General features: G+C 39.0%; 1 protein-coding gene across 23 annotated transcripts in view; it reads left to right on the top strand.

Annotated features, from left to right (window-relative positions):
* The window catches only part of EPB41L2 (erythrocyte membrane protein band 4.1 like 2), a 214,412-nt gene that overhangs the window by 69,708 nt on the left and 118,577 nt on the right, over positions 1–26,127 (top strand). Inside the window, exon 1 of one of the 23 annotated variants that reach the window (XM_036870870.1) lies at positions 4,934–4,994. The exons of 19 other annotated variants lie outside the window; for them this stretch is intronic. The gene's annotated coding sequence lies outside the window, so the exon portion shown is untranslated. Of the gene's footprint in view, positions 1–4,933; positions 4,995–10,884; positions 10,908–14,969; positions 15,032–26,127 lie in introns of those variants that run through there. 3 more of the 23 variants (XM_036870871.1, XM_036870887.1, XM_036870874.1) reach the window with 3 other exon arrangements.

Consider the following 26,127-nt stretch of genomic DNA (forward strand, 5'->3'; position numbering starts at 1 on the left):
CTTCCACTGGGCCCTGTCCTCCCTGTTAGGTATACCTCCCTCCTCTCCGATTGACTTTACTTGCCTTTCTCCCTCATCAGGTTATAAGCTCCACAAAGGCAGTTATCACATCTGTGTTCACAATTGTTTGACAGTCAATGGGCTCTTAATTATTTGCTGAATGAACTAATAATCCCTGAATAATCTGATACTGGGTTTCCTATCTTTTCTTCCTTAGCACTTATCTTGCCCTGTTGAGCTGGTTTGTAGCCAATGTTCCTTTGGTAGATTAACCTGATATACTGAGACTTCCTTCTGAATATTTCCTCATGAAACACATGTAGGTGACGCTGTATCTGCTTGAATAGATAGATTCCATCTACCATGTTTGGTTGTTATAGTACCTTGAACTCCATTCTTGTTATGCAGAGTTTTATTTAGTTCTAGCCCTTTTGGATGCTCTGCCAGTCAAAAAGTACTTTTTTTTTTTTTTTTTAAGGAAATCCTAGCATCTTTAAATGCTTTTTTCTCTGCTATTTTATTACCAAAACTTTCAAAAATAGTCACTTGTTTGGAACTAAGGTATATAAGATTAATAATAGTAACAAATGCTAGAAGTAGGGTTATTCTCTCCCAAATCATCATCTCTTTCTTTGATTTTTGGAATCCTCTCCAAGAACTTAGATGTTACATCATCACTTCAAACTCAGTGTCCCTAAAAGTTCCAAAATCTTGAAACTTCCAGTCTTCTGAGCTGGAAGGCTTGGCATTATTCTTTAGTTGTGCCTCTTCTTTATCTACTGTCTATTTAGACATCAATGCCTATGGATTTTTTTCTCTGAAACTTTTTTAATATCAGTCCTTTATTCATCATTGCTACTGCTGCTTCCACACAAGTCTGTTTTTCTCTTAGCTTTATTGAGGTATAATTGACAAAATTGTAATATATTGAAAGTGTACCACATGATGATTTGATATACGTATACATTGTGAAATGATTCCTAAAATCAAAAGCAACACATCCATCACTTCACAGTTACGTTTTTTTGGCGAGAGAATACGTAAGACCCACCGTCTTAGCAAATTTCAAGTATACAATACACTATTATTAACTGTAGTCACCATGGTGTACACTAGCTTCTCAGAACTTATTCATAAGTGAAAGTTTGTACCCTGTGACCAACTTCTCCCTGTTTCCCTCACCTGCATGAACCTTTTTATGTAGCCTTCCATTTGGACTGTCCCTGCTTCTACTATCTATCTCTTCTTTCCAATTCAGGGCCCCCAAATTTATCTTCAAGCAACATTTAGTGGTTATACTGCTTGGCCGCAGCCAAACATTCGGGGGATTGGAACCCGTATACACTGCAAGTGGGAATGTCAGATAGTGCAGCCATTTTGGAAGCCAGTCTTGGTAGTTCCTCAAAAACCTTAACACAGAGCTATCATTTAACCTTGCTATTCGACTCCTAGGTATATGCCCAAGAGAAGTGAAATCATATGTCCACACAAAAAGTTGTACCATGAATGTTCACAACAGCATTATTCATAATAATCCAAAATCAGAAACAAGTGCCCATCAATTAATGAATGAATAAACAAAAATGTGGTATAGCCATAAAATGTAATATTATTTGGGCATACAAAGGAATGAAGTACTGATACATACCACAACTTGGATGAACCTTGAAAACAGTATGCTAAGAGAAAGAAGCCAGATACAAAAGGCTGTATATGATATGATTCCATTTATGTGAAATGTCTAGAATAGTGAAGTCTGTAAAGACAGAAAATAGATTAGTGCTAGTTGCCTGGGGCTGAGAGTACAAGGTTTCTTTTTTTCTGAAGAGTACAAGGTTTCTTTCTTTTCTTTTTTTTTTAAAAAAGTGATTAAATTGATATAACAAATTCACCATTTTAAAGTATACAATGCAGTGGTTTTTATTATATTCAAAATGTTGTGCAACCATCACTACTATCTCAGAATATTTTCATCCCCCCAAAAGAGACCCTGTATCCCTTAAAGCAATCACACCTCATTCCCCCTTCTTCTTCTGAAACTGCTGTACCATTTTAGATTCCCGCTAGCAGCAATTAATGAGGGTTCTAATTTCTCCAAATCCTCACCAACACTTGTTATTTTCTTAATTTTTTTCAATAGCCATTTTAGTGGATTTGAGGAGATAATCTCCATGTGGTCTTACTTCCGTTTTCTTTTTCTTTTTTTAAAAAAAATTTATTTTATTGAACTATAGTTGATTTACAATGTATTTATTTCTGCTGTACAGCAAACTGATTCAGTTATACATATATATACTTTTTCATATTCTTTTCCATTATGGTTTATTATAAGATAACGAATATAGTTCCTTGTGTTATACAGTAGGACCTTGTTGTTCTTAGTTCCATTTTCTAATGACTAATGATGTTAAGCGTCTTTTCCTATAGTGATTGGCCATTTGTATATGTTATTTGGAGAAATGTCCTTTGGAGTAATGTTTATTCAAGTCTTTTGCCCATTTTATAGTTGGGTTGTTTGTCATTTTGTTGTTGAGGTGTTAAGAGTGCTTTATATATTCTGCATACTAGATACCCTAGTTGAATAGATGGTTTACATATATTTTCTCCCATTCTGTGGATTGTCTTTTCATTTTCTTGATAGTGTTCTCTGACTCACAAATATTTTTAATTTTGATGAAGTCCAATTCATCTGTTTTTTTCTTTTGTTGCTTGTTTTTTAGGCATCATATTTAAGAATGTGTTGCCAAATTCAAAGTCATGAAGATGTACACCTCTTTTTCTTTAAAGAGTTTTATAATTTTAGCTCCTACATTTTAAATCTTCAGTTCATTTTGAGTTAATTTTTGTTTATGGTGTGGGGTAGGGGTTCAGAGTCATTCTTTTACATTTGGATTTCCAGTTGTCCTAGTGCCATTTGTTGGGAAGACTGTTCTTTCCCCACTGAATGGGCTTGGCATCCTTGTCAAAATCAGTTGGCTATAGATATGTGGGTTTATTTCTGGACTCTCAGTTCTGTTCGATGACTGGTATCTAGCCTTATGCCCATACCATACTGTTTTGATTACTCTAGCTTTGTAGTAAGTTTTGAAATCAGGAAGAGTGAATCCTCTCACTTTGTTCTTCTGTTTCAGGATTAGTTTGGCTATCTGGACTCTTGCAATTCCATATGAATTTTTGGAGTAGCCTGTTCATTTCTGCAAAAAAAGGGCAGTTGGAATTTTGATAGGGATTTCATTGAATCTGTCAGTCAATTTGGGGATTATTACCATCTTAACAGTATTAAGTCTTTGAATCCATAAACATGGATTTATTTACGTCTTTGATTTCTTTGAACAATGTTACGTAGTTTTCAGTGTGCAAGTTTTATGCTTCCTTGCCTAAATTTACCCCTATGTATTTTATTCTTTTTGATGGTAAGTGGAGTTATTATTTTTGGATTTTATTGCTTATGTATAGAAATATGACTGATTTTTGCATATTGGTCTGAAACTTTTCTGAACTACTCTGTTAGCTTTTTAAAATAGATTCTTTAGGATTTTTTATTTATACAGTCATGTCATCTGCAAATAGAGATAGTTTATGTCTCCCTTTCCTATTTGGATGCTTTTTATTTTTCTTGCCTAGTTGCCCTGCCTTGAACTTTAAAGTACAAAATTGTATAGAATGATGAGAGGTGGTGAGAGGGGACATCTTGTCTTGTTCCTGATCTTAGGGGGAAAGCTTTCAGTCTTCACCATTTACTATTATGTTAGCTGTGGGGTTTTTTTAGATAACCTTTGTCATGTTGAGGAAGTTTCCTTCAATTTTTATTATTTCTATTTGTTTTTAGTTTAATTAATTTTTTTAGTTTTTAGTGTTTTTTATCATGAAAGGATGTTGGATTTTGTCAAATACTTTTTCTCTCTATTGAGATGATCATGTATTTCTTTCTTCCTTCTATTAATATGATTTATTACATTGATTGAATTTCACATGTTGAATCACCCTTGTATTCCTAGAGTAAATTCCACTTGCTCATGGTGTAAGATCCTTTTAATATCTTGCTGGATTTGGTTTGCTAATATTTTGTTGTGGACTTTTGCCTCTATATTCATTAGGAATATTGGTTTATAGTTTCTTTTCTTGTGTGTGACATCTTTGTTTGGCTTTGGTATCAGGCCTCATAGAATGAGTTGGGATGTTTGGGGTTTCTTTCTGGGTTGATGAAATGTTCTAAAATTGTTCGTTGTAATGGTTGCACAACTGAGTATCCTAAAAAACATTGAATTGTATGCGTAAAGTGGGTAACTTGTATGATATTTCAATAAAACTATTATCCCCCCCCCCAAAAAAAAAACAAAACAAAACACCACCAAAACAAAACTTTAGGTGAGGTGACCTGTCTTTTTTAGCCCAGAGTCCTTATACTGGTCTTCAAAGCCCTCAACAATCTTTCCAGCTATCATATTTCAGCATTACCTCTGACTTATCTTTGTATGTGACTGATCCAGTGATAGTGGTCAGCCCACTGCCCTGCTCACTGCTTCCCCAGACCTCCAAAATATCTTGTGCATCTTGCTGCTTCACTTGCCCAAGGACTGTTCTCACCTATTTTGAATGTCTCTGTCCCTCTTTCCCATCGAGGACAATCTATCCGTTCTTGCAAAGTTCTGTTCAAATTTCTTCTATTTACCATTCTAGCCTGCAGTTATCTTAGTCCCAAATCCCTACATTCGATGATTATGTTATCTCACTTAAAAAATTGTTATGTGTGATCTGGAATGTGTAAGTTTCCTTAGAAGAATGGGACGGAATATTTGAAATCAGAACTACGTTGGGAAATCTGATATATGTATTTGTATTGCCCATAGGCACATACTTTATGCATTTACAGTTAACTCACAAGTTTATAGGGATGGCTTTTCATTTGCACTTCTCTGGTCTTCCCACATAGTTCTCAGAGCTTTGAAGAAAGGCATGATGTGGTATACCTAGCCATTAACATTATGTGCCGGGTAAGTATCTGTTGAGTTATATGTATGTGTTTGGAAGAAAGATCCAGAATTTTCACTTGTGCTTTACAGTTTTCCTTATGTAGTTCTAAAAAACACTTTTTGAGAGAGTGTATTGTATTAGAGTAGAAACAGTTGAGTAAAGTCCTAAGGTATGAAGCCCATGTGCAAATGTGAGGCATAGGTAGTGAGACTCTTTATGTGAAGGCTGCATTTTGGTATTTAGTGAAGTATAGCTGGGAATTTGCATAAGCATTGTGGTGTAATGTAAAGAATGTATAATGTGTTGGAGTTATACCTAATTGATTTCAGATAAAATAGAATTGGCTTCAAACCTGAGTCATCTGTCTCCTACATAGTAGTTGGAGGTTAAGCCAGTATCCAGGTTCAGGTTTGTCTAACTCCAGGACTGACGATCCAGGTTCAGGTTTGTCTAACTCCAGGACTGACGATTAACTACTGTAGTATTTTGCATTCCATGCTTATTAAGGGAAGTTATTTCATTTCTCTGAGCCTCATTTTATTGACGTATAAAATGAACTTGATAATAGTCACTGTGCCGAGATGTTTTGAGGCATAAATAAGGGTGTTTGTAAATAACTCAGCAGAGAGCTTGGTCACAAAATAGGCACACCTATTAATCCCAGTAAAATATTTTGTTTACTTCAAAACAATTCCAACAAAAGAGATTTTGAAAGCATATCTGAAACTTACACAGAGAAACTTGCTCGTCTCTTGGCTTTAGCATATTGACTTATTTGCTTTACATTTTGGCACCGTTTTCAGTGTTCTATTTCTCTAGAATTTAGATAATTTTACAAGTAAGTCATTTGTTAGTAATTTCTTCCACTCTCATCTCTGTTGTTGTTCCTAATGAGTTATTGTCAGAAAAGTAATAAAAGTATACCTTCTGTCATTAACCTCCCTTCTGAAGAATTTGAGAATATCTGACAGTTGTGGTTAACTGCAACTGTTATATACTTAAGCCTTAGGTTTTGAAGTTTCTGGAATGAAGTTTAGGAAGGCTCATTTTTTTTTTTTTTTTTAATTTTTTTTGGTTGGAAGCCATCGTAAGAATGAACTAGAGAAGTGGTTATTGGTTTTCATCTTGGGTGCAGACGTATTTGTATAAGAGTATTTTGTTGATGTTGCTATAGAAATGTAGTCAAAACTCCAGCTTGGAAGGCATCACAAATAAAGTATTGATTTGGTTACTCGAATTGTTTTTCTTATGTTGGGGTTATACCTAATTGATTTCAAAATGTCTTTGACTTTTTTATTCTTAGCTGTCACAAATAACCAGATATCAAAAGTTCAAGTCAGTATTGAGAATATTAACACTAATCATCTAATTTTTTTTGGTCACTGCTACTCCTTAGAGATTTGGGGAAAAAATTCTGTTAAGGCAAATCCAAATTTCCTGTTTGTGATGGTTATGGGTTGTAATTTAAAAAATGTGTATATCCGTGTATTATAGGATAGTTTTGGTTCAGTTGGGGATTTTTCTTAATGGAAACCAGGTATAGATGCTTTTTTCAAGTTTTATTTATATTTTCTTTTATAAATTTATTATGAAGTTGTACTGGCCATGTTATCTATTTTAGCTTTTTAATAAAGCTACAATTTTGGATCAGGAGAAAGCGATTCCACTAAGCAGTTTGTAGGGGAAAATAGCTCTGCTTCTGGCTTTCATAGACTCTCTTGCTCGAAGGAAGGACTGCTATTGAGTCAGTTACGACTGCAGTGGAAGATGTCTTGCAGCTGTGCCTGTTTGGTTTTGTTCCAGAGATAGTATTTGTGTGTACTGTCAGGATGTCTTAAAGACCCACCCTGGAAAGGATTCAACTCTATAAAAGGAGTTTTGTTTTATAAGCTTTCACATATTCTTATGGGATTCTGGTGGTGACCGTGGTCTTTATTGTCTTGTCTTTTAAACTGACATCTTATTGAGACGTAGCCTTCACAGTTGGAGACTAGGAATTACAGTTATAGTTATTGTATCTTGTAAAATAGATTTAGCCAAGCCCTTGGCACATGCTATCATTAAAGCAAAACAAAATACCCCTCGCCAAACCTTGTGATTTCAGTGACTTATTTTTTAGCTTCTTTTTCTGCCTCTATAATGATATGAAGATAGCACTCATTTTATTATATTCTTGGTAATGTAATAGATGTCGATTTACAAATCAGTTTATATATTAGAAGACAGCAGATTATGTGGGGCACGCCAAGGTTTGAAACGTTTACAATGCCAATAACTTTTCATGTTGAAAATTGTTCAGTTTAACCCATCTTGAATCCTATGTTGACATGAATGCTAAGAGAATTATTACTGAATGTATTTTAGGAGATTGACTATATTTTCTTCTGTCTTGTTTTATTTTCCCCCTCTTTTAAATGCCCCAAAGTTATGAAAGTTATTTGGGGTGGAGAATAGGACTCCAGGTGCACTGCTGTCTTTCTAGCTTCCTTAAACCTCTTCCTCTTGCAGCCCATGTATATTTCCAGTTACCTTCTCTTTGGTCTCTGGGCTAGAGGTGTCCCTCCTGCTGTCCGAGACTGAACTCTTCTCTCGAGGTTTTGATCGTTTTTCTTTCTCTTCTAAACTACCTGACGTTCGTTTTCCTTTTTCTCCTTTGTATCTTGAACCTCTCCCTACTTTGTCTTTCCTACCAAAAGCCTGCACCAAACAAAACAACCAGAATATCTCCTGTACATATATATCTTCCCGCAACCTGCACTTCTTGTAGTTATTACATCCCTTTCCTCCAGCCTCTCTTTCATCGCTAAACTTCAGAGATTAGTTTAGCCTTTACCCTTACCCCCTCTCTTCAATATTTTTCCATTCGCCAATTGGCTTTCTCTGCCACTATCCACTGAACTTGCTCTTTGAGGTGATCAGCAGTCTTTCATGACACTTGTAAAGCCTTATTTGGTAGTAGAAGCGCTCTGCCCTTGGCCTGGTGTCCACTCCTCCCAGCTCAGCTCTTCTCTTGGCAGTACTTGCTTGGTTTGCCGTCTTTAGCTTATGCTGATCCTCCCCAGCCTCCTTCATAGGTTCCTTGCTCCCTGCCTGGGGATTTATAAGGAGCATTTCCTTTACTCTATCTTGCCTGGGGTTTCATCTCTTCCATAGCTTCAGATAACACTGATCGACCAAGTAGTTCCAGATCTTAGCATGGAAACCTAGACTCTGTTGTTCAGACACGTATCTCCAACCATCCTGATTTTCCACCTGGATGCCACACAGTCACTTAGTCCAAATGCATTAACGTGGAAGCTTGTGCTTCTTTCATCCTCGTTTCCTACTCTTTTTGGAAATCCATCTCTAGGTTAATGTCACCGCTATCTGACTTTTGATTGCCAGGAACCTGGGAACTTTGTTCTCCCTGACTCCCACCATCCAATTCTTTATCAAATCCTGTCCATTTTAACTACTAAATATTTATTGACTTCATCTCTTCACTTGCTTCTTCATTGCCTCTGTGTTAGTTTAGATGCTGTTTCCTGGATCAGTGGAGCCTCTGCTGTGTCACTTGTTCTCACATGACCGACAAAGTCATCCTCCAGAAAGGCAAAATTAATCTTATTTGTCGTTGCCTACAGGACAGAGTTAAAACATCTGAGTTTCGCATACTGATCGCTCATTATTTGGCTACTACCTCCCCTGTCCCATTTCCTCCACTCCCCACTCTGTGTTCCAGGCAGATGAGGTAAGAACTTAGCATTCTCTGCAGTGCTTTTATCTTTCATGATTCTGTGCCCTTCACTTACTGTTCCAACCGTGAGGGGTGTGCTTTTACCCGCTTACAATGGGCCCAGTAAGCTCCTCCTTATCCTTCAAGGCCAGCTCAAATGTCACCTCGGGATGCTTCCCTCGTCAAGTCAGTTACTGTTGAAATGTTTATGCCTATATTTTAGCTCTTATTCTCTTTGGGATATAGTTATTTATTTAAATACTCTTCTCTTGCGCTGCTGGAGCCAAGTTTTACGCAGGTGTGTATTGTCAGCAGCTATCAGTAGGCAAAGAGCAATTCCTCATTGGATGAACAGATCTTAGCGAAACCTAAAAGTACAGAATTCAAGATCTCACAGGCACAGGTAATGGTGAATACTCTAGCTTAATGTTGTTTATTGTTTATTTGTGTTGTAAATATAAATGTTGTATCTTGGTTTATTGTTTTGGATGGGTAGGGGCTGTGGATTGAGAATGTATTAGCCCTTGTGCTTAGGGTTTTCTTTCATAATCCAAGTTTGGAGGGGTAAGTTTTAAAGATGAAGCTACGGAAAGAAAGGAGTGGAGCTACGGTTTCAAATTATGGAGCTAATAAAGGTGTGGAGGGTTGGAAGTACACTGGATTCTCAAACAAGTGCCCAAACCGTGTAGATGGCAGATATCAGGCCAAAGGTTGGCTATGATTCACGTGAAGTGAGGAGGAGACCCCTAGATGGGGTTGTACCTCCCTAGGGCGTGACGTGTAGCTGTGCACTGCATGTTGCATACACCTTAACATTTCCCCGGCTTGTCTCAAGTGCTCAATTTTCTACAACATGTTTTTGATAAGAGCCTTGTGTTGACAGGTTTGATGTTTATGTGGTTCTAGTAGGGAGTCTTGGAAATAGTAGTGGCCATTTTAAAGGGAAAGAAAGAAAAGAAGGGAAATTATGGAGGGTAGATTAGGGTGGGGGAACAGTTTGCCTTCTACAAGTTGAGTAAAAAAACCTAAATAAATGGTAGAAGATTACTATAGGTTAATATTTGACTTTTAAGAATAAATGTAATGATATAGTCAACTATTTTGAGGAGAAAGCCTAGATGAATGTTTTTGATGATTGAAATTCTGTGTTTAATAGTAATTTGCATTCACTTAGCATTTTGCACTTTACGGGTAGCTATCGTGGTGGTTATCCTGTGATGCTCACAAGAATCCCGTTATATAGGCAGGTTATCTCCTGGTACCTTCATTTTACAGACTTCATTAGCTAAGTGACAACATGGAGATACATCCAGACTGTTGGAGCATGAATTTAATGTTACTGCAGATTGGGAAGAATAAATAATTTCTTGGCAATGACCTCTTTGTTTCGGAAACATAATTTTGGGGGGAGTGGGAAGGTGTAGGATTTTTCTTGGGTCTAGAGGGTGGGGCAGAGTTGGGGAGCTTTTGGGGTCTGCTGGATGTCTAGCATCAGGGCTCTCTGTTTCTTCTGGCCCTTGGACAGCCATAAAGGGTCTCTATTGCTGGTTGTCTCCTCAACAGTGTCTCGTCCCTTTCCTTCACTTCCGGGCAGGGCAGTCTGCAATAGGGAAAGGCAATGGAATTATTAGGCAGAATCTGACATCTAGCCTGGGTTCTGCTCCTGGCTCACTGTGTAACCTGGACAAGTAGCCTAACTTCTGGGTTTCAGGTTCCCCGTGTATGAAAGGCAAGAGCTAGAGGTACGTAAATGCTGAGATCTCTTTTGGTTCTATATTTCTTTATTCTACAAGAACCCCATTTTGCTTGGTCATATGTAGGGTGTTGCACAGGTGCTAGTATGATCTTTGTTTCTGCTTTGCATGTGATGGGCTTTGTGATAAGTACTTTTATTTTTTAATCCGTAAGGCAAGGAGGGTCATTACCACGTTATTAGCAGTAGCATTTGTTCATCTCAGATGAGATATGAATGAGCCTAAACATTGTAATCCTGTAATGCCTTCCTTGTCCTCCCCAAGGGAGTTGTCCACTTTGCTGTGTCTTTCCTGTACCTCTGTTATAGCCCTTACCACATGTGGTGTAATTGTTTGTTTATGTATCTGTCTTCCCTGCTAGACTGTGAATTCCCTGAGGGCTGGTGTGGGGAAGAACTTTCCAGTCCTAAGGGCTTAGACCAGTGTCTGGGGTGAAGGAGGAACTCAGCAAATGTTTCTTAGATGTAAGTGGAATGAAAATAATACATTTTAAAGTAAATGCTGGATTACTGTACTGGTCTGAATGTGTAATTCTAATAGTGATGCTTTTGAGTTTTGAAGTTAAAAAAAAAAGGGGGTGGATTAGTTATTGCTTTGTCCTAACACTTTTTAGATGGTTTCAAAACATTAACTTTTTGTTTAGAGATTCCCAACCACCATCCCTTTATTCTTTTTCTTCCCTCCTGTACCTGTTCCTGCTCTCTCTCCAAACCCCCTGTAAAAATCTGGGGTCATACAGAACTTTTCTTTCCCAGAGTCTCATAAATCTGTAGTACTTTCTGATGTTACATTTTATAAAATGTGGTAGGAAAGAGACTTTGTGAATGGCTCATGTGCAGTTGTGCAAATTATTCTGGGTTTAGAGCCTGAGAGAAGTTAAACTGCGGTGGTGTGTGGTCAAAAGATAACTTTGGCATAGAAGCCGTGGAACTAGTGTAGTGGTTGTTTTGTTTTTTTGTTTTTTGTTTGGTTTGTTTTTTTTCTCTTTTGTTGACACCAGATAGCAATGATCCTACGAAACGTGGACTGTTAAAAAATTCCGTAGACCAGTTGAAGTTCATCCAGATTGAGAGAGTCGTACAACTTTTCTCCATGTTTATTCAGGAAGGATAGTCTCGCATGATGATTGGTATATAGGAAGGTTGGATTCTCTGTAAAATCAGTAGAGTCAAAAACAGAGGGGTGGCTTTTTATTTTTTTGCAGTACTTTTTAGGTTATTTTAGGGTTATGCCAGAAAGTTGTGTTTGCTTTTTTTCTGGTTTGACAGATGATGATTGCTTCTCACATGGAGGCTGGATGAATAAAGGTGGGAGACTGAAAGGAACCATCTTCCTCATTGTCTTTCTGTGACACTGAGAACTTTATTTTCTGCACAGAGTTTGTGTCCCTTATGGTTTTGGAGCTTTGAGTGACCATCAGGTTATTCCATCCTCCACATCTTATTCAGTTCCGTTCCTTTTACTCCAAGGCAGGAAGTAAGGACATATTTATTTATTTATTTACTTATTTATTTATTTATTTATTTGGCTGCACTGGGTCTTAGCTGTGGCACGTGGGATCTTCGTTGCCGTGTGCGGGCTCTTTTAGTTGCCGCATGCAGGATCTAGTTCCCTGACCAGGTATCGAACCTGGGCCCCCTACCCGCTTGGGAGCGCAGAGTCTTAACCACTGGACCACCAGGGAAGTCCCAGGACACTTTTAAAAAGTCAAGAAATTACGATACTGGGTTTGATTCTATTTATACATCAACTCACATATACAAATATAGGAAAAATACCCCCCCCCCGCCAGCCGCTCCCAGCCAACTCCCTTGAATACTTAAAAAATAATATTCTGAGGATGAACGTCTAATTTCCCTTTTTAATGGAGCAACAAAACAGTGTCAAAACAAGGCTATTTAGGATCTTTCTAAGACAGATGTAATGGATACACATTCATATGAACGATTTTTTATATTTAGACATTTGTGGATGTTTCAGCGTAAGTATTTTGTGTACTTTAACGTGTTTAAAATCTTATTGGAAATAATTTAAGTGACACTGGACCTCGTTTGTATTCAGTAACTTCTCTGCCAGTAACCCACTGAGTAACCTTATTTATAAGTTATTTCACTTCTTTGGGTTTAATTTACTCATTTGGAAAGCAAGGGTGTTGAAATTGAGGTAATGCAGCATTGGTGGAAAGTGCATTGGCTTTGGAAGGTAACTATGCTCCCCACTATACCACCAGCGCCACTAGTATTGGCTTTGAAGCAGACCAAATTGGTGTAAATTCTGGCTCTACCACTTATTGGGTATATGAGTTTGGAAACTCATTTAAATTCTCTGGGTTCTCTTTTATCCACTGTATTAATGGTTTGTTCTTTTTCCAAAACATAGTGCTAGAGAACTCACCTTCTGTCTTAATTCTCTTAACCTTTGTTCGAACAATGAGATTCTGATGTCTTATGGGCAGGATTGAAGCCAGCAGAGGAACTTGAGCAGTAGCATTGGGTTCTATAATTAAGAAAGTAGATGCCTTAGTCAGCTTGGGCTTCCATAACAAAATGCCATATACTCTCTTGCTTAAACAGCAAGTCTGTTTCTCACGCTTCTGGAGGCTGGAGGTCCAAGATCAAAGTGCCAGCTTGGTCAGTTTCTGGTGAGGACCCCCTTCTTTGCTTGTAGATGGTTGCCTAATCTCTGTGTCCTCACATGGTGAGATGAGAGAGAGCAAAAGAGAGTGAGAGAGAATGAGCAAGGTCTCTGCTGTCCCTTCTTAGGCTACTAATTCCGTCACGATACCCTACCCTTATGGCCTCGTCTAAATCTAATTATTTCTCAAAGGTCCCATCTCCAGATATTATCACTTTGAGGGTTAGTGCTTCAATACATGAATTTTGGGGGGATGCAGTTCAGTCGATGGAAGTAGGGGAGTTAGGAAGGCAGGAGGCACAGGGGTGATGAAAGATGCCTGGGACAGATTGTAGAGATCTACCAATGTCTGCTTCGCTGGATCCAGTGCTAATGTCAGTAGTTCTGAGACTTCTAGATTCTATGGAGCAATACATTTTAGAAAAAGGTTTGGAGCCAGTATTTTTCCAAGTAAGCATAGTGAAGTAAATCTGCCATTCTACTGCAGTTTTTATTGAAAAAATACAACATTTAAACAGGGTAGGGGGAATACGGTCTGAATAAAAGATGCTTTGAATTGAATAAAATTGGCTCTACTAAAAAAACTCACCAAGTTGCCCTTTTGTGAACCAGTGAAAACTTTGTGGTGGGTGGATAGTGAAATTTACTTCCATTATATAGAATGACTTTTTTTTTTAATTTAAGTTTTATGTTTGTTCATTTTGACAGAGATTAATCTCTTTAGAGCTGCTACTGAAACATATTTTCATTAAGTTCCTGTAAAGCAAACCTTACCTTTTCTCTACGAGTGATATCTTGTTTATTTAAATATCTAATGTGTTTTATTCGTAATAAAAAATATCTTTCTTTTTTTTTAAGACTACGGTAGGTGAATGTGAACATATAATACTCATTGACTTAGGAACTGCTTGTTAGGGGAGCAGTATGGTATGGTAGCAGGGTCAAGTTATACAAGTGCATACGTGGATCCAGCCATAAAGGGTCTGACTATCTTGGTCCTGATTTGTTAATGTAAATATCTATTCTGGGGGAAAAAACAAGCAGAATTTAAATTGTGGAAATTTAGGGGGGCGGGTTGGTATTGTAAAATAAAGGAAGATAGGTTGTTTTTCAGATCTCTCTGACCTGAATCTTAAAATACATTTTCCTTTAGTGACTTTAAATTTACCTTGCTTCCATATGTAGTTGTATTCATATGACAGATGGATGTAGTATTACCTTTTGTATCCATCATTGCTCAATTTAGGATGACAGTATAATAATAAAACAGGGATTTATCAACTTTGTAACTATATGATGATACCTATAAATCTATATTAAAACGAGCCTCCATTTAAATACTGTGTGAATGAATAAGCAAATTCTTTTACAAATGAATCAAAATCCAGTTTTCAGTATTTAAAAATGAAATATCTATATATTTGAATGGTTTTTCAGTACCAAAATGTATATATCAGTTTATAAATAAAGATGATTAGACTATATGTGGTACACATGTATCAGTACTTTTGGTGTCTATTTATGGGTGGATTAAAATGACACGAAATAAAAACAAAGTTGAGGGGTGCAGACCCAAAGCAATGTAAACATGATACAAAAAAAACAAGGAAAGAATTCCTAGCAGTAGTAGAATTGTAAGCAAGTATAATCATAGGATTACAGTTGTACCGTTAAAACTATTCTTTATGTAAAATGTTCTTCCTTTAGTGGGTAGAACAGGCAGCAGGAGGGTGACTTTTTCTTTGACCCATGTGCATTTTCTAGCTGAGGAATGAAGTAACTTGGAACCTAGCTGGGCTTTTCTACTGAGCATGCCCTTTTCCAGCAGGGTCTGGCCTGGGTGGGGCCGGTCTTGCTCATTAAGCTGTTGGAAGCTGGATTTCCATCAGCTTTCCAGTCTTCTAATGACAGGGAACACCAGACAACGGGCTCGATGTCCTTTTTTAAAAGCTGAGTATGTATTTCAAGGGGGAGATTTTTAGGAAATTTCTATTGTAGCAGTTAGGTTTGGTGATACATGCTTGTTTGTTTTTGCTTTTGAAGAAAGTTTGCCTTTGGAACTGTCAGTATCTAGGAGACTGAAAATTTGGATAATACTAATGTACAGACTAGATGGAATCTGATTATGTGTACTATCTGGCAAGGGAATATGTTCAGTTATATTTGAACCAAGCACTGTGAAACGTATGTATGTATTTTTAGACCATTTATTTGCAAAATTCAAATGTTGAATTTTGTCAGGTTATCTTTAACATAATTGCTTTTTTAGGTTTGACCTGTGAGAATAATGAAGCCAGCTGGTTTTATATATTTGCCCTGCTGTTTCACAATTGATTTGTTCAGTGGTACAGTACACTATACGAAAGTTAATTATTCCTAAAGTACAGTGAGGACTATGTAAGGTTAATAGTGTACAGTTATTTTTTTTAACATGTTAAAGGATGATAGATTTCAATTTAATTAGCATAAAGATGAAGCATTTTATAAATTAACTCCTTCGATTAAAAAATGTATTGTGGCTAGCAGAGATTTGAATTTGTTTTTTAGCATCTGCAGATTAGTGGCCATTAAGAACTATCAAGAATTGTATATTGTTTTAATGCTGTCACAGCCTAAGTAAATATTAATTGAATAATAGGTATCAACATTTTTTACTGAATATTTAATCTGTTGTCACATAGAAGAAATGTGAAAACTCACTGTGTTGCCCAGATTCAAACATCCAGACTTAGAAAAAATCGTCTTCATGCTTTTTCTTGATATACTTTACCAGTCTAACAACCTTCCTTCAAAAAGAACCTTGTTTTGATGCTACTTTCTAACAAAGTGAAAAGCAGTACTACTGTGATGGCCAGATGACCTCTGTAAGTTCCGTCTTTATTGTTGACACTGCAGGGAATGTTTTTATACCACTGAGCTAATTACCTAGTATTTTTTTGGGGGGTGCGTATATCCTTGTGAAGTTTAAGTTTTCTATTTTTAGGTTCAACAAAGAATTGTCGCTTCAAATTATTGGCAACTCGGGTGAGGGAATAGATGACTGTGGAGTTGATGCTGATGATCTGGACAGCCATTCATAGGACCCGCACCTCCCCTGTGGACCATCTCCTTTGGAGTGTTCCATTGCACATTGTATGGTATATTGATGACCTATAGTTTAACGTCATAGCTGGATCACAAAGTTGGAAAGGGAAATTTTAAACTTTGACATTTTGTTGGCTTGAAATTTTTGGTGGATTCCAAGGGTTGAATGCCTGGCATATTCTCCAGCAGACTCCTCCACCAAATCACGTTTACAGATGTTGAATTTTGAGAATCTTACCTCCAAAGAAACAAATATATTTAGCCAAAGTAAAAACTTGTCCTAGCTAGCCCCACCTAAAAAGTAGTTATTTGAAGCTTTTGCTGAGTAGTTTTGAACTAAACCAATGCTCACAGTAGAACTACTTGGGGGAAAAAAGTTTTTAAGCATTCCAAATGGCATGTCTGTAATTCCATTGTAGTTACAGCTTTTCCCGCCTGGTGAAAGTTGCTTTTATCACACCCGGCTTGTAGGGTCCACATGCTAACAGTCTATGGCATCTTCTGCTGACCAACTGGAAGACTGGCGTCAACACTGGATCTGCTTACCTACGTGAGAAAAATCGTTCAGTTTATAGTCTCATATTTTAAAAATACATGCTGTGCGTTGACATAACTCTTTGGCAGTGCTGTAAATATTGTAAAATGGCAGAAGAGCTAACGACCAAAACTTAAAAAGTGAATTCTGTTTTTTGACAAGGTTTAGATATTTACGCCTGTCAACTGCAGCGTTCCAAAGCTTATGGAGAAGAGGATTTGAAAGCGCGAGATCAGTGTAGGCTCCAGCCTGGTGGCCTTGTCATAGTGTGGGGAGTTGATTGAGTCTGACAGGCTTTTGTCTTATGACCTATTAAAGTGCAGCGTCTGCAGCCTGTGCATTTATCCTGTGCAGTTAACCTTGGTGGATTTGTCGTTAGCTTATTTGGGAAAAGCCTGCCGAACTGCTGTTATTTTTTAGCTAAAGAATTTAGAGTTCCATTCATAGAGAAATAGTATTAGACTGGTTGTAGATTACCACTTGATACTAAGTGAGTTTACCCATGGGGTTGAGTAAGGATCCCATGCAGAAGGTAGTTGTGGGATGAGCTCAAAGTATACTCCCTGGTATCTGTAACCACCAGGAGAGAATTTTGGTGGTGTTTTTGCTCTGTTCTGAGCCTGGTTATGACATCATCAGAAGAAATTGCACATAAGTGTATTTTTCTTCTCTCTAGAATGTTCTATTTAATGATGTGGGTCCAAAGAAATGTTCCGCGAACACTAGAAACATCACAAAAGACATCGAGAAGCCACCGGATACATAACAACAGTGCACTGGGAACATGCAATTACTCATCTGCACAAAAGATTCCCCCCTTCATGGGAGCAGAGGAGCACATGCTGGGCAGGGGAGGGATGTGGACAGGAAACATGACATCCTTGTGCTGGTCAAGCCAATTTTATTCCTGCCTTTCCCTCTAAATGAGGAAACTGCTGACCAAGATTGGAGATGTTTGTGTGTGACCAGCTTAGGAATTTAGTAAGAATCTTCCCATTCTGTTTTACTCTCCTTTGAAAACATTTCCTCAACTTTCAGAGAAATCTGTTACCAAGTTCCCTGTTCCAACTCCTCCAGCAGAGAATTTAGGAATAATCTTTTTGGTCTACCTGCGTAGGCACCAGTATTATTGTTAGCAAAAGACAGCTTTTTGTTTTAACTCCACGCTGAGGAGAAGAAGGATAAAAAACTAGCAAGGTTTCCTTAAGGAACTATTAGGAAAAACTGTAAGTTTTTTTTTTGTTTTTTTAATAGATACTTGATATACTTCTTAAAAGATGTCTGGCTGCTCTAAAAGCTTAGGTTTTGAGCTTGTCCCACTTTGGAGAGCAGTCTGTACAGGGTAAGAGGTGGGTTTGTGAAGTATGCTGAATCGGAAGTTAGCAGAAATTGGTTTCTTTGAGGATATAGAGATAATCTTAAACGTCATATGCCAGGAAATCAGTTTTATTTTAGGCTATCTTAATGCTACTGCTAAGCTGGAATAGACTGGAAGGCTTTTGCACCCAGACTGTTCTGAGGCCAGAACTATGTGACAGGGCAAGGTGACATCATCACTTGTGGCAATGTGGCATTCGGGTTGTCTCCAAGGAAGCCGACCACTTGTGCTGGGTTGACTTAAGGCGTAAGACATTTTAATGCGTAAGTATTATCCTCCTAGTAAAGTGTTTATGCGCTTCAGTTTGTGTAAACTTCTGCTCAGTGAAAACTTTGTCTTCATATCTGCTCCTTTGTACCTCATCTACCCAGGGTCAACCACCATTCCCCATAATCACTGCTATTTTCTGTATGCATATACAGGCAAACATGTGCATGTGGGTTCACATATTTATACCTCCCACACACTTTGCTTTCAACCCACAAGGTGTAGCATATCATATGTGCTATCTGAATCTTGCTTTCTGTGCTTAACACGGTAACTTGGAGATATTTCTATAACAGGAGTGGAAACCTTCCTCTTTTTATTTCTTTATAGCTGCATAGTATTCTGTCGTATGAATGTAGCATAGTGTCACCTATTGATGGACATTGATCTTTTGCTGTTACAAGCAGTGTTATAGTGAATCATCCGTACATAATTGTACTCTTTTACTGGCAACTATCTGAGAATGCCTCTGTTGCCATAGTCTTGCTCAATGATTACATAATTGAGCTTTTGGATTTTTCCATTCTGAATTTTTAGCTTGTATTTATTTTACTATGGGTGTGGTAAGCATCTTGTCATGGGTTCATGTGTCCCTTGTATTTCTTTTCTTCCTGTTAACTCTGTAGTCATCCAGTAGCCACTTTTTTCCCTATTGCGGGGGGTTGGTCAGCCTAGCCAACTTAATTTGTTTTGGAGTTTTTGATGTTGAGGGAATTTATAATCAGGACTATTTTATTTGGCTTTTTATTCAAATTACTTAAGTTTTGCTAGAGAGCAAACATGTTTCTAGCATATACAATTGAGAGGGAGAATTAAGTGCTCCTTAAAAAGCATGATGCCTATTTGTATTTTATGAGTGTTTAACCAAGCTTTCCCATGTGTGACTTCCTGAAGAGATGACAGTGGTAGTTTTAAAGAAAACCGTGTCAGCTTTTCAAAACTAATTTCTAAATCTAAATTACCCAAATTTCTGAATTAGTGACAAGTGGTTTAAATATATGTTAATGCTAATATTGGTCCCTCTGTCCCCCACTAGGCTGGGAGTGGGCTTCTTTCATCTGTATTGCTGATATCTGGTACCTATGCTCTGAAAGTCCTCAAAAAACATTTGTTTTGAAAGAAGGGGCTAAGATAGTGACATAACCCACATCCTGAAAGTGGGTAAAACTTATCAGGGGCTCAATTAGAACATGTTGCTTAGGATTGTAAACTGCCAAATGGTAGTAATAGCTTATTGATTTTTGTTTTTCAGCAAATAATGAACTTTAAGGAATTATACTAGGGGCTGGTTATACAACAGTGAAGTTGTTTAGGACTGGTGGCAGGATTGCCTGAAGTCTCTGGAGCTGGATGGCCCGGCTTTGGATCCTGGCTCTTCCATTTATTGGTTGTGTGGCTCTGCTCATGTTGTTTTTCCTCCTTTTACCTTCTTCATCTGCAACGTGGGAGTAATTTTAGTTCCTACCTCAGAGGGTTGTGAATTAAAGGAATTGCTACATGCGAAGTCTCTAGAATAGTGCTCAACCGATAGCTGATATTATCGTTATTTATTGTTATTTCTGTCCTTACTGTTAATGCTATCACTACCATTAGTGAAGAAACGGATATAGTCCCTTCTTTTATAGAATCCCGATATGATGACAGTGGCCCGCCATTTATTATGAATTTATTATGTGCCAGGCACTTTATGCATAGCATCTAATTTAATCCTTAGAGCCACCCTGCAGGTACGTATTAATATCCCTGTTTTGCTTATGAGGAAGCTGAGACTCACTGAAGCTAAATAACTTGTCTGTGGTTACGTGGCTAGTATGAAACAGAGCTGGAATTCTAATCCTGGTCTGTTTAGTTCCCAGACTTCATCTCCAAACCATCATGTTATTTTATCCAAAGATTAGTTCGTTTCGCACACAAAGAATGTAGCTCCAGCTCTGGCCTTTACAAAAATCAGGGCCCCATCTGAGAGAAGGAATTTGAGCAAATGCAGTTCATCAGTAATTCTGACCATACAACTCAGTGTGCATAGTTGATTAATGAAGAGCCAGCAGGGTTCTGGATGTCTCTGTCACCTTGGTGAGGGTGCGCTGTCGGAGTGCCCAATATGACAAGGTTTATATGCATTTTGATTATGAGAATGATGTGCAGTATTGGGATCCTTGATTTATGCACAGCCTCTGGTATACTGAGCTCCAGGAAAGGGCAGCTCTTCCTAGGATGACCTAGTTGCTTGTGGAGAAGACTGCCTGGCACAGATTTCTTTCTTGACTTGATTCTTGAGGAGAACAGCAGGGACTTGCTTTTTTTTTTTATTTTTTATTTTTTAAATTTATTTATCTTTGGCTGCGTTGGGTCTTCGTTGCTGCACGTGCGCACGCGGGCTTTCTCTAGTTGCGGCGAGCGGGGGCTACTCTTCGTTGCGGTGTGCGGGCTTCTCATTGCGGTGGCTTCTCTTGCTGTGGAGCACAGGCTCTAGGCATGCGGGCTTCAGTAGTTGTGGCACAGGGGCTCAGTAGTTGTGGCTCGCGGGCTCTAGAGCGCAGGCACAGTAGTTGTGGCGCACGGGCTTAGTTGCTCCGCGGCATGTGGGATCTTCCTGGACCAGGGCTCGAACCCGTGTCCCCTGCATTGGCAGGCAGATTCTTAAGCACTGTGCCACTGGGGAAGCCCAGGGACTTGCTTTTAACAAATAATATTGTTAGCAATTATCTTGGGTGTCATTTGACTTGGACATTGTGGAGAATAATGCCTTGGTTTTCTTTTTCTTTATTTTTGGCTGTGTTGGGTCTTCGTTGCCATGCGCGGGCTTCCTCTAGTTGCAGCGAGCGGGGGCTACTCTTCATTGCGGTGCGCGGGCTCTAGGGTGCACGGGCTTCAGTAGTTGTGGCACACGGGCTCAGTAGTTGTGGCTCACGGGCTCTAGAGTGCAGGCTCTGTAGTTGTGGCGCACGGGCTTAGTTGCTCTGTGGCATGTGGGATCTTTCTGGACCAGGGCTCGAACCCGTGTCCCCTGCATTGGCAGGCGGATTCTTAACCACTGCGCCACCAGCAAAGCCCTGCCCTGGTTTTCATATACCCTCCTCTCCAATATATGAAGGAGGGGAACTTTATACTTTGAACTGTAAGATAGTTTATTTGTTTCATTTTTATTTAGAGTTGTTAGAATGAAGAATTAATGGTTTATCTCACTAACATTAACTCAAATACTAGGTTTTAAAAAATTGAGCATCTGAAAAAAGTGGACTATTTCGACAACCGTGGCTCTTAGGCGTGAGGGCCGTAAAATGCAGCGGGGAGTAATAATTACCTGAGATGGTTCTACATGTGCTCCCAGTTTCTTAGGGCTTATTTTCTAATGCTTGTTCAGGTTACACAGAGGCTAATAGTGGCTGCAAGTAACTGCACCCCCGGCTTAATCGTTTAAACTGTAGGGGAGTATATTATCTCACATAACAGGAAGCTCAAACGCTGGACGCTGGACCTGGCCACGTGTAGCATGTGCAGTGGGCTGGTCCTCTTCTCTGTGACCCTCTCGCCAATGCCCTCTACTATATGTTACTTTGTTTTTAGACCTTGGATTACTCAAGATGGTAACAGCCTTTCTAGGAATCATGTATACAGTGTTCAGAGGAAGAAGAGGGGCCGTCTCATGGCTCTTTTTAGAAGGAGGAATCTTTCCCCAGGAGCCCACCAGCAGACTTTTTACATGTCTTTTTGGCAAAGGGAAGGGGAACTACCATGATTGCCCTAGACCAGCAGACCATTACCTTGTGGCCTGACCTGGAGCCAGCCTCCACTGGCACGCAGGGGGAAAAGCGAGAAAAGCTGAACAAAATTTGAGTTCTGTTAAAAAGTAGAAAGGTTGGAGGAAATTCATGCTCTGAATGTAACCCGATCCTGCCTAGACTTGAATTAGCAAAGGGCTACAGTTCATATCTTTTGTATATGTGGGTTTAATTTAAACCAGATGTTTGCTTGTATCTTTATAGAAATAGTTCTATCTCTCTTATAGGTCCTTTACCCTTTAAAGAAACCAAACAAGCGATATAATGTGTTATTAAGGTAACTAGGGTGGGCAGCATTGAATTATTTAAAAAATAACTCTTGTTTATCCTCACCATATAGATAATTTAAACTAACAAATAGTCCCTTTGGAATGTAGTTGTACTTATTTGGATATGGGATATAGTATTTTCTAGACCTTTTGACACTTAAGAAAAATAAACCTACAAGGGAGAGGAATTACTTGCAGTCAGCTCTCAGTCTGCCTGTTTTTGTTGTTCCTTCTCCCTCTCCAGATATTTCTTTTTCCTGTTTCCTCCCTTTCCTCCTCCTCCTCCTCCTCCTCCTTTTCCCTCCTTCCCTTTTGAAAAACATGTTGGCTATTACTTGAGAAGCATCACTCTTACTACTTCCTAAGTAGAGTTAGGTGGCTGCTGAATCATTCCTTTCTTGGGGTTGCCGTTTTGTTTTTCTCACAGTCAGCGCTTTAAGGGAAGGTCGTGGGGCTATTAAAAGACCTTTTCTTGGGATACAGGCTGTTTGGGGAGATGAACATAAGCAAGTGATTGTAGGTATCAGAAAGTGGCTCACCATATCCTCGGCCCGGGCACAACGATGGATAAAAACAGGATTTGTCAGAGGGGAAAATGACCGAATTGGAACTGTGTACACGTTGCCAGTATTTTTTAAGTTTAATTGTTATTTGTTACACAATTTTGTTCCTGCCTCAAAACTCAAAGGAAAGCCTCTCTCCATACCTGCATTTTCAAGTTTAGAAATGCGTATTTCCCCATTTTGTAAATCTTCAGTCCCCTAACGAATGGATTGAGCTCTGTTGATAGAAATCAAAGACCTCCTGTTGCTTGTGATCTCAGCAGAGGGTGGGAGCCACTCAGCTGGCAGCAGCACCTACCCTGTTCGGGGATTTTATTCACAGTGAGGTCTCTTAGAGTAGCACTGGTTCTCTCAAGGTTTTAAGGAAACATCTGGACCCAATAATTAGCATGAACTTCTTGCTTGAAGTTCTTTGTATGAGTGTCTCGAGTTGTGCATGTATCTTCTTGCCTGGCTTTGCTCGCTGTTGTACTCTGATTAAGGGCTAGCGCTTTCAGCAGCATAATGTTACTGGGTAGGTGGTTTAAGCTAGCGGTAGTGACAGCACCTTGGAACTTACCTCCTTTTTTAAGCATCAGAAAAAAGAATAGTTTCGCATAACACAGCTCCTTACCTAAACAGCGCTGATCCTCTATTGATGATGGTTTTCTGCTTGGTTGTGTGTTAAATGATGCATGCTTTTTTCTCGTGGAGCTGTTACAGTAATGAATACTTCTGTCAACCCAGATGGAGCATGCCAACATGGTAATTGTGTCAAAACCACATGACTGTCTAATGGGCTGGCTGTTCACAGCAGTGTTCTTTTTGGTTGCGGATAAGTAGAGAGGTCTTTACTTAGTATGTTATATAACTATACTAACGATGGATTTTAGGTATTTGTAATGAAAGCTTAGTGGAGTGAGCATTGCTTGAGTTTGGGAAACTGTAGTTCTTTCTGTTTTTGGCTTTGCCCACCTGGCTTTGTGATCTCAGGCAAATCTCATAGTCTTTCTGAGCCTCAGTTTCCTTGTTGATAAGATAAAATGAGGGTATTAGGCCAGATGATCTCACAACACTCATTCAGTAAATATTCTTCTGGGTACCCCTTATGTGCCAGTCTAGATGTTGGGAACATAGCAGTGAAAAAAAGAGAAAGATCCTGAGATCCCAGCCCTCAGGGGGCTTTCATTTTAGTAGAGGACTTGTGTTCCGCTGCAGGAGTTTCCATTTTAGTGGGCAGTGGTATTTAAAGGCTTATCCACATTGGAAACTCTGAGCGCTGCAGGCATGATAATTATGGTAAATGGATGTGCTATCATCATGTTTTCTTGATGGTGGTAATTTGTTCAAGAAACCATTTTGTCAACAAAGAAGGTAGTGTTTAGCTTTGATTTAAACACTGTTGATCTCTTGAAACTATTTTAAGAATGTACTTATTTACATAAATTATATCTACCCTTACTGTTGAATATTTACAATCCAATTAGCCATTTCCATTGTATTTTATCTTGTAGTTTCCCTTTGCATGGACAACACTGCTCAGCTCTAAAGTTCGTAAAACTTAAAAGTCTTGCGAGTACGGTTGTGATTGAGGAGGACGGCCTTGTGAGACTCAGTGGTGTGGTGTGGTTTACCTGTGCTCTTTGTGTCTGTAGTAGCACCTTGTCTTTTTTTTTTTTTTTTTAATTTTTATTTATTTATTTATTTTTGGCTGCGTTGGGTCTTTGTTGCTGCGCGTTGGCATTCTCTAGTTGTTGCGAGCGGGGGCTACTCTTCCTTGCGGTGCGCGGGCTTCTCATTGCAGTGGCTTCTCTTGTTGCGGAGCACAGGCTCTAGGCACGCGGGCTTCAGTAGTTGTGGCACGTGGGCTCAGTAGTTGTGGCTCACGGGCTCTAGACCGCAGGCTCAGTAGTTGTGGCGCACGGGCTTAGCTGCTCCACGGCATGTGGGATCTTCCCGGACCAGGGCTCGAACCCGTGTCCCCTGCATTGGCAGACAGATTCTTAACCACTGTGCCACCAGGGAAGCCCTTGTCTTTGGTTTTGATCCATCAGCTCAGTTGTGATTACATGGCCAGGTAATAACCTTCAAATACAATTTTCTTGGTGGTGGGAACTCATTGGTATATTTCTTATTTGGGGGAGGGGCAGGGCTAATTATAGCAAATCACAGAATAGATTCATGTTGTTCTGTAGTCGTTTTGACAGACTGGCATGAATCTTCTTTGAGGACTAAGCCAAGGGCTCTGGTTGATTCCATCTTTCATACACAGTGGAGTTGTGACTGCGTTACAAAATACAGGTGTGCACAGCTGTGTGGTCCTCCATTCAGTGGCCTTGGACAAGTCACTTAACTTCTACTCTTCCATTTATTACCGCAAAATGGGGCTAATACCTACCCTGTAGGATGTTGTGAGGAGCAGAAATCATAAGCGTGATGTCTGACCCAGTAAGCAGTGAGTGATAGATCTTACGATTAAAATGCAGATTTTAATGCTTTTAACATAATAGTGGGAACTTTAGTTTTATATTTCATTGCTTCTGAAATGTTTTGACCCAAAATCAGCTTTAGTTGATGAGTCTCCAGATTGTTTCTCACAGCCAAAGTAATTAGAGAGCTGCCAATTATCTCGGTTAGCTCAGACAAGTGTGAGGCATTTTTGTTTTAATTTTACCAGGGTATTGATTCAGCTCTCAAAATGTAATTAGAGAGTATATGCTGAAAGTCAACTTTGGTCATTTCATGATCAGTGTAAATAATATTTTCCACTTAATTGGTACCTGGAAAGTGGTACCTTAAAGAAGGAAAAAAGATTTTCTGTGCAGTATGGAGCCAGTTCAAGTACTCATGAGGGTCTTACTGGAAGACACGATTTTGAACTTTAAGTGCATAAGAATAAGATGTAAGATTGGACATGTGTATATTATAGTTACCTAACTGTCCCCTCTTTTGTAGCATTGCCCTCAAGGACATTACTGTCCCCCTGATCTCCCTGTCTCACTGTGTATTTCTTCTCCCCCTTGTGCCTTTTCCCTCTGCCTGGCCCTTAAATGTTGGTGGTTATAAGGGTTCTCTTCAGGGCCCTCTAAGCTCGAACTATACTTTTTTTCTAGGTGGTGTCAATGTCACTTGTGCTTTTAGCTATCACTCATGTGATCACAACTCCCAAATCTGTATCTCTAGTGCATATTTG

Source organism: Balaenoptera musculus, chromosome 12 (assembly GCF_009873245.2).
Source record: "Balaenoptera musculus isolate JJ_BM4_2016_0621 chromosome 12, mBalMus1.pri.v3, whole genome shotgun sequence".
Taxonomy (NCBI): Eukaryota; Metazoa; Chordata; class Mammalia; order Artiodactyla; family Balaenopteridae; genus Balaenoptera; species Balaenoptera musculus.